Raw genomic sequence first — 9,938 nt, forward strand, 5'->3', positions numbered from 1 at the left:
TGGTCCAAGTCCTCTTTGTGCCCCACTATTAAAGATGGAGCAGCAGACATTTATTCACTAAACATTTGCTTTTCTATCACCATGTGAATTGCCTTCCTGTCTGCTCAATTCCAGGTCCCAACCACCTACCCATCCCTCTTCTCCTTAACTCAAGATTCCATATAAGCCTTGACTATCTAATACGTCCTTAAGGCTCATATTCTTATGGAACCCCTATGGGTATATATGTATCATAATAAATGGGTAAATCTTTTTTGGCAAGCTTTTTTTGGGAAAATTTGTAGGTAAACATGTCATTTTTTCTTGTTAACCTGTCCCATGTCAATTTGATTTTGAGTCCAGCCAGAAGAACTTAGAAGGGTAGAAGGATAACTATTTTTCCTCTACTCACAACACCAAGCTGCCACTGCTATAGGGAGAGACAACAGGACACTGGTGGCTGCAGCACAGAGGACAAGGGACGCTGGGCCCAGCGTAGGTCTTCCCAGCAGTGGTTTCCTTTCCCCAGGCTTCTGGACAGATGGACCTGGGTTCCTCATCTATACTCTGCTGATTAACTCTGTGAACCTGTTGATGTAAGAAAGGTCCAAACCTGTACAGGTTTATTTGAGCCAAACTGATGACATTGTCTAGGGAGCAAGAGCTCAAATGCCCCCAAGAGTAATAGTTTTGCAGTTTCTTTTATGCATTTAAAATTAAGGAGGCAATGTAAGGAGGTGGGGGCAAGCAAGGTGGGAACTGAATGACAGGATAGTTAACAAGATGACATGCTCTCTTGGGAATGGTTATTTCAAAGGTGTGTTAAGGAGATGCACGGAAACAGTGGACAGGGCTTGCTTAATGCAGAGATAAACCTTCTACTAAAGAAGTTATGTGCCTGGGGTGTGACTATCCACCATGACCTGTTCAGTTAGGAATTTATGATCAGATCACCCTATGAGGTTATTTTCTACAAAACCCCTTTTTTTGTCCACAAACCTCAGTAAGGTGGGGCATTTTTGCCTAATTCTCTGAGTGGATATAAAGGTTAGGGAAGACGTGAGAAGCACGGGAACACAATTAGAGCTTGAAGTGGCAGCGGGCACTTCCATCTGCCCCCGCTGCAAGCTTATTGGGCGTGATCCTCAGGACATGATTGCCTTGTCACCCTCCCTTAGCTCAATGCCTGGCACAAGCCAGCACCCGATGCATATTCAAGCAACATGTTAATATGTGATTAGACATCTTGGCTTATCAGATCTCTCCAAGCCAAGACCTGGTGTCTGGTGGGAAAGTGAGCAGCAACTCTGGGGTTTTGGAAGAAGAAAGTCCAGGCTGGAGGGGTGGAGCTGGTGTCAGGTATGCACATGTGAAGTCTTGGAATGGGAAGGAGGTCTGAGTCACACCTGCATCCCCAAACCAGGAGCTACTAAGTGCATATGTGTTCGCATGAGCACAGAAATGCACTCCACAACGCAAATGTACTAGCAGTGAGGTGTGGGCCGTGGCCATGTGCTCCTCACAGGGACACCTAGCTAGAGGACAGGATCACTCAGAGGCAGCTGGGTCACAGAGAGGAGCATCCTAGTGACAGGTAAGGTGTCTGTGGCACACCAGACCCCAGAACAGAGCTGACTTGGGAGGAAGAGCTGTTTTATGGGCTGAATTGGGTTCCCTCCCAAAGTTCTCAGGAGGTGATTGATTTATATTTAGCAATTGGACCTGTAAAGAGGTAATTAAGTTAAAGTGAGGGTATTGGGATGGTTCTGATCCAATATGACTGGTGTCAAAATAAGAGATTAGGATACAGATGTGAGAAATGCTCACAGTAAAACACCGGGACACAGGACTTGAGCAGTAACTGAGGCAGTTATTTGTTCACAGGTCTGCAGCTCTGGGCGTAGCCTAAAAGCCAAATCAAGGTGTGCGCCAAAAAGATGGAGCTGGTTATTTTTATCCTAACGTAAGTAAATCCCCCCTTCCCCCCTCTCCTCCTCCCCCTCCTTCTCCTTCTCCGTTTTTTCATGCTGGATACTCTGGAGTTACAATCTAACACAATTAACTAAATTAAGTAAAGATGATAATTAACTCAGGGTGATCTGGTTATAGGTCTGTCTCCAGCTCTTCTTCGAAATTTCCCTATCTTGTTTGTTGGGCTGTCTAGCTACATTTTCCCGTTTCCCGGAGTTTGGTGATGACTATTCCCCCTCCCCCTCCCCTTGATCTCAGATATCCTTTGTCCTCAGAAGCATTTGTGCTGAACTTTAGAATGCTCCTTTTCTGATTTGTAAATATGCTAATACTGTTAACTCTGGCTCAGAGACCCTCTCATTACATTTGCCCTTTGCTGCTAATTATTTTCTACTGGTTTGGGAGTCACCAGTTTTCTCATTTCTTACAATACCCCCTGTCTTCTTTTGGGAAATTGACTACTCAAAGCATTTTATTTATTCCTTCAAACCTAGGAAGGATTTCTCATCTTTCTTTCTTAAAGCAAGGATTCCCTTTGGCTTCTAGGAAGAGGAGATTATGAAAAGTTGCCAGCATCTGTTTAGTTAGTGCAATCTCAATTAGTTTCTGAACTAAACCTCTGATGCAGGAAATATGCCTGGTACCACTATGAAGGATACGAGAGCTGATGAGGTCATTTCTTTTTAAATGCCAAACCAATTTTCTAACTATCCTTTTATAGGATTGTCAATGCCTGAGTTTTTCACTAGTTTATTTGCAGAGCCTTAGTGATCGTTTTATCAGGGGCTGTATTATTAGGGATAAAGTTGCAACACTGACCCCCCCGCCCCCCCCCTAAGCATTATACATACACTTTTATTCTTTTTTTGCCAACATTATATTCAGTACCAACCTATTCTCCCAGGCCACTCAACTGGTACGATCTAGTTGTTGAGCTGTTTTTTTTGTTTGTTTGTTTGTTTTTTGTTTTTTTTTTTAATAGCATTTCTAGTATAATTGATAAACCTCTGTTGGTTATAATAAATATAATTTATCCAATCAATATTTTTATTAATGGTCGACCACCAGAAGAGCACTGACTCAAATCCTGCTGCTATTTGATTTTTAGCTTCAATTTTATCTGGAGCTTCTCTAGGGACCCTAATGACATCGATGTAGATGTGAGCATTGAATAATTCACCAGGCATTGTTGAACTCTCTCTCTCGTCACTATTTTATAGTTAAAATCCCTCCCATCTCCTTGGGGCCTTGGAAGAACTAAAGCTCCCTGTATAACCAAGACACTAGCTACCAGCCATAGCCCTGCAAAGGCACCCTGACAGCTGTCGTCTTCCCCTATCCCCTAACCACAGGTTCTGGGGAACTCCTGGAGACCTTCCTCTGTAACAATTTCTCCTCTCAGACTTAAGACACTTTATAATTTCATAGAGGACAAGGTGTGAAGGTCTCGTGCTCCTCTAGCTGCATTAAGCTGGACATAGTCATCATTCTATTTACCCTAGGGTCCAGAAATCCCTAATAGAGTGGGAGTGAGGAGGGAAGGGTGGCCTTCCCACATGGGGAAGAATTTTGCAAAATACAGGTCAGGTCAGTTGGCTGTCCCTGGACAGAGCATGCTTGGTTTCCGAGGGCTGGCACTGCTGAACAAACTGGCATCCATGTTGTATTCTGGGGGCAACAGATTTGGCAACAGGGTTAAAAGGCATAATTAAAATTATAACCACTAGATGACAATAGGCAGGATTAATGTTTAATGTCTCCCATTAGGAAAAAAAATTGGCTTCTTTGGCGGAAAGTGTGCAAGGCATATCACACCTGTTCAAAGCCCTTTGCCCACTAAACTTAGTTTGGGCTCAGAGGAATATTTTAGGATTTCCCCCTTCTCAGGCTTCTGGGCCCTTTCTGTCCAAGATATGGGACAAAAAGAGAGAAGTTTTAAAGTGAAGTCCATAGACCGCCTCACACTGTATTAATTCCCTTTTCTTTTTCGTTTTTTTTTTTTTCTTTTTACACACTGTATTAATTCAACCACTTAGTTCAGCCAAACCTTTGAGTCTCAGAAGTCAGCAATGCAAATGGGCTTCTTAAGTGAGGCCTATACATACAGACAATTATTCAGGTAATGAGATTATAGGCTTATGTCCTATGCAAACAGGAGGAAGAATATACATGTTAATTTACATAACATAACCCACAAACCAGTCTCTGAATTCGCAAGACTATGGAGACATTCAGTTACAGGGCCTTTGCTGGAATGATATTTCCCAGTGGCAATTTGACGGGTCCTCCTTGCCTGTTTATTGAACATTTTTGATGATGTTACAAACCTACTTTTAACTTTTAAATGAAAACAAACTTTAAAGACAATTAGCTGTACTAATTTATAGTCTACCACTGAGCATTGTGATTTTTCTTAAATCATAATTTTTCTCCTTAAGATTACCCTCCTTGTTGTTAAAGGAACTGCATTAAGTTCAGTTTTAATTTAGCTCATTTATTTGCATAAACACAACAAGAGCGGGAATTGATTATATATTATCTTTAAGTCTGCTTTGCTGGAACTCACACTAGGAACATTCAGGTTGACTTTCAGTCTCCCCTTCTGGGCACAGAAGCTAAGCCACACACTTGCCATCTGGCCTTGCCTGTAAAACCCATGCTTTTCATAAGTCTTTTAGGTTTTCCATTGTGCCTTAAGGTTTCTCCTGCCATATTTCAGGAAAGCAACCTTCGTTTCTTCACTAGAAAGACTGACACAAACCGCACAACCATCCAGGTTATTAGGCTTTCTCCAGCTTGGCTTTCATCAGCCTTGAAAGTCAACTCTCATTTCTCAGGGCTTTCTGGTAACAACCAGAGCCTAGGCGTGCCTCCTTCAGGCCTGACATCCCAGTCAAAGCCTCGGTTGACAAAACCACCATTAGCAACTGGTCTTAATAGTTTTATGCAAAGAACACTTATGTAATTTCTTACTTCTTTAGAATGCCAAATACTGGAGGGATCAGGTAGGGAGAAAAATATAAAAGCATGAAGGAAAATCCTTGTCCTTCAAAACTGCATTTGCATGCATTGTACCCTCCATTACTAAAACCATGCAAGTTCTTTTCAAAACTTTCACAAACTTTTAACAAAACTTCTCTCTACTTTTCACAAACCTTCTTCATTTTCATGACTTACACTTTCCCTTGTTTACTTTCTTTCATGTGAAATTTTGACTTTCCCTGGGAAACCTCAATTTTTTCCTTTCAGAGCACAACAGAAGAATAATTCAAAACATAGACAGCGAGGCTCTCTCTCTCCAGTATGTCTACTGGCCTCCTAAAGGGTTGTGCCCTGGCGGAGACATGCTCACTTGCCCAGGCTGGAATGCTCATCAGCCCTGAATGACCCTTTTTGGGTCACAGGTGGCAAAAGGCATTTTCCCTGACCGGTTTATAGATGACCTTTTCAGGGTCTCATTGGTCAAAAACAGGTACAGAGAATTCCACAACAGAACAGAGCAAAATACACTTTTATGAAATCAGAACACAAGCAGCTGAGGTTTTCTTTTCCCAGGTTTAAAGCTTTCATAACTGTTTCCTTTTTATTATTATTACTTCCCACAGACCTTCTGCAATATTACAGACTTTCTAAATACCCCTTACTTCTTTAGATTGAACCATAACATGCTTCCAATCCTTGTTCTTTTCCACATTGTGAAGAACTATACTCAAACTCAGTATTTGGCAGCTAGAAGTTCCTAGATTTGCAGAGATATTCTACAGCTTTTCAAAGTTTTTGCTTCTCCTCCTTTCTAATGTATACTTCTGAGCTTTGCTGAGGAGTTTTTCAATTGCTCTATCTGGCCCATTCATTTACCTTCTGCAATTAAAAAAAATATTTGGCCAACTTCTATTACAAAGATGACTTTTTTTTTAAAGTTTTTTTTTAATAATTAATTTATTTATTTGTTTAATTAATTAATTTGTTTTTTTTTTTTTTAGAGAGCGGGGAAAGGCGAAAGAGAGGGAGAGAAAGATCACTGTGTGGTTCCCTCTCACTTGCACCCCTAACTGGGGACCTGATGTGCAACCTAGTAATGTGCCCTGACAGGGAATCGAACCAGCGACACTTGACTCGCAGGCCGATGCTCAATCCACTGAGCCACAGCAGCCAGGGCCTCAAAGATGACTTTTAAGAGTCCCTGCCCTACAGCATGCTCTGGATCGAGACAAGCATACTTTCTCATTTGGTCCCTGAGCTTCTGTAGGTATGCTGATGGAGTTTTATCTCTTTCTTGCTGTATTTTGAATGCCTTAGAGAAATTCTGTGTTCAGGGGAATGGACTCCTTGATTCCCCTGATGATGAGACTCCACAGGTTCTTATCTGGGCCCTGTCCTCTGGCCTGTTATTATCCCATCTAGGATCTTGCTATTTTAGATTCTTATACCAGCCCATCTGATTATTCCTCTTTCCTCCTCACTAAAGAGGATGCCTAGAATGGACATTAGTTCTGTCCACATGGAAAAACACTGTTCCTTAAGATATACACATGTCCGCCCTGCTGAAGCAGTGAGGAGGTTGAGAACCCTCCAATTACAACCCTAGAGGTGTTGTCGATGGTGGCCAAGCTGCTACTGTTACATAAACAGGGGTGTCCAAAAACCCCCAGAGCTTGCAGGCTGGGGGATGGGGAGAAGGAAGCAGCTTTCAGGATGCCTTCACATGCCTAAAGCTAGGGGCTGGTGTCTTTGTTATGCAAATGAATTCAATGCATCCATGGCCTCAGGTAGATGGGAGGGGGCTTTGGACCTTGGCATAGTATGGACAAAACACACAGAGCCTACCTGAGGTTCTGTGAATGGTCAGAACTGAGTGCCATGCCCACTGCATCACAGGACACAGTCAGGGATTTAAAAATAAGTGGCAGACATTTTAACAAGGCTGACCATGCGGATTTAATGGGGACTGACGATGCAGTTTTAAGGAAGGGATGTACCTTGCTGCTTTGAAAAGGAAGGTTCTCCATGTGGATTACAAAGGACTAAGAATCCACGAGGTTCTGGATTAAAAGCTGGTGGACACCATAACACAGACGAGGTCTCCCCATTCAGAACTGAATGCTGAACTGGTAAAGTTGAGCTGTGTTTAGAAAGTAGGGAAACGGTATCTCTAACTTTTCTAAAACTAGCCTGGTTTGGTAGGGGAAGGCAAGGATATGTGTTTATGGGTGTTTTAAAGAACAAGACTTAACAGCAGAAATCTGCAAATAATTAGGTATATACTACTATTAAATAAACAATTCTTTTTCTTTTCACTAAACTCTGGTATTGAGAGTTGTAATTTTGGTGGCTGGCAATCAGGCCCCTAACTAAAAAGCCCATAAGTTCTGTTTCAATTGGAGCAGCCCAGGGGTTCTGTAACACTATCACTACTGCTTGTACCACAGTTTGAAAAAAAGCGACCTGAGTTTTAAATGTGTCAAGTTTTTTTTTGGTTTTTTTTTGTTTTTTTTTTTTTTTTTTTTTTTTTTTTTGTCTCTCAGAATTGGAGAGGCAAACATTCTGCTCTTTCTGTAACCTGTCATCGTCATCGGCAGCCGTCCGTCTCGAGAGACGATGGTGTAGCTTCTTGAGAGTCTATCTGCACCGCCGAGAATGGCTGTGCAGTCCGACTCGGGAGTGACAATCCCTGCCGCACTTGTTACAGGTGAAGGCAGATGGCTGTCGTTGCTGCTGTTGACGCTGCTTCCGCCTCGATCTTTTCTGGACCGCCTCCTCGTGGAGCGCAGCCTCTGCGCGTGACGTACCTTGCCTGACCGCGAGCCTCCAGGCTAGGCGGTCATCTGCTTGAACTTCCCATGTGTTGAGATTGATGGAGCATTATGTCATGTCCTTTTTGCAGATGTCTTTGAACCGCAGTTTTGGGCGCCCTGTCATCCTCTGGCCTTCTGCTAGCTCGCCATAGAGGAGGTCTTTGGGAATACGGCCTGCATCCTTTCTTTTGACATGGCCGAGCCACCTGAGGCGTCTCTCACTAAGAACTGCATGCAAACTGCTCATGTTGGCTCGCTTCAGCACCTCGGTGTTGGGAACCTTATCCTGCCAGGCGACATGCAGGACGCGTCGCAGGCACCTCATGTGGAAGCTGTTGAGTTTCCTTTCGTGCCTTGCGTAGGTGGTCCACGTCTCGCTGCCATAGAGGAGAGTGCTGAGTACGCAGGCTTGGTAGATGCGCAGTCTGGTTTTCTCAGTGAGGCTGGAATTGTTCCACACTCGCCGGTTCAGTTTGGCCATAACTGTGGCTGCCCTGGCGATTCTCCGGTTGACCTCCAAGTCGACTGACAGAGAGCTCGAGATGGTGGACCCGAGGTAAGTGAAGTCGTTGACAACCTCCAGGGTGTATCCGTCGATGGTGATGCATGGGGGAGTCCCCGTGCCTTGAGCCATAACGTTCGTCTTCGTCAGGCTGATGGCTAGTCCGAACTCCTTGCATGCGTGGGAAAGGCAAGTGACTAGCTGCTGGAGTCCCTCTTCGGAGTGTGATGTCAAGGCTGCGTCGTCGGCGAAGAGCATCTCACGGATGAGCACCTCTTTGACTTTGGTCTTGGCTCGTAGACGGGCCAGGTTGTAGAGCTTGCCATCGGATCTGGTGTGAATGAAGACACCCTCGCTGCAGTCCTTAAAGGCGTATTGGAGGAGCATGGAGAAGAAGATTCTGAACAGCGTAGGCGCGAGGACGCAGCCCTGCTTTACTCCGCTGCTGACTGGGAAGGCCTCAGAGGTTGCGCCGTTGTAGGACACCGTGCTATGCATGTTGTCGTGAAAGGACATGACCACAGCAAGCAGATGTGGTGAACAGCCAATCTTCCGTAGCAAGCTGAAGAGTCCGCTTCGACTGACCAGATCAAACGCCTTCGTGAGGTCGATAAAGGCGAGGTAGAGTGGTTTATGCTGCTCGTGACACTTCTCCTGCAGCTGGCGTAGGGAGAAGATCATGTCCACTGTTGATCGGCCAGCTCTGAAGCCACACTGGGACTCTGGGTAGACGCGGGAAGCAAGGGTCTGCAGGCGGGCAAGAGCGACCCGGGCGAATACTTTGCCGACGATGCTGAGGAGAGAGATGCCCCGGTAGTTGTTGCAGTCACTGCGGTCTCCTTTGTTCTTGTACATGGTGATAATGTTGGCGTCTCTCATATCCTGGGGGATGTAACCCTCCTTCCAGCAGAGACAGAGTAGATGGTGGAGCGGCTGTAGCAGGACTGGTTTCCCGCTCTTTAGGATTTCTGGAGGGATTCCGTCGCTTCCTGGTGCTTTCCCGCAAGCGAGGCGGTCGATGGCTTTGCTGAGCTCTGCCGCAGTAGGTGGGGTGTCTAGCTCCTCCATGACTGGTAGGTCTGGGATGGCGTTAAGAGCAGTGTCTGTTACGGTGTTCCTCGTTGCGTACAGCTCGAGGTAGTGCTCGGTCCACCGCCGCATTTGCTGTTCCTGGTCAGTGATGACCTCACCTGTCTTGGACTTAAGGGGGGCGATCTTGGAGGGGATTGGGCCTGTTGCCTTCTTGATACCCTCATACATTCCACATGCGTTGCCTATATCGGCAGCTTCCTGGATGGTTCTGCACAGGTTTAGCCAATAGGTGTTGGCACAGTGGCGGGCGGTCTTCTGGACTTTGTTCCTGGCAGCCCATAGAGCTTGAAGTGTACTGGGAGTGGGCGTGGCCTTGTAAGCCAGTAGGGCCTTCCTCTTAGCCTCGATCACGGGTTCCATTTCTTCCCAGTGAGCCTCGTACCAGTCAGCGTTCTTCCGCTCTTTCTTCCCGTAAGCAATAATGGCGGAGTTGTATATGGCGTTGCGGAGACGTGGCCAATTGGATTCGATAATGTCATCTGCCGCCATTCCCTCGCCGAGTGCATCTTCCATCCTGTTTATGAATTGCTGGGTCTTAACTGGGTTGCTGGCACAACTGGTGTTGATGCGTGGGCGACCCTTCATCTTGGAGTGGTGCA

This window comes from Furipterus horrens, unplaced genomic scaffold, assembly GCF_987537825.1.
Source record: "Furipterus horrens unplaced genomic scaffold, mFurHor1.1.pri manual_scaffold_10, whole genome shotgun sequence".
NCBI classification, from domain to species: Eukaryota; Metazoa; Chordata; class Mammalia; order Chiroptera; family Furipteridae; genus Furipterus; species Furipterus horrens.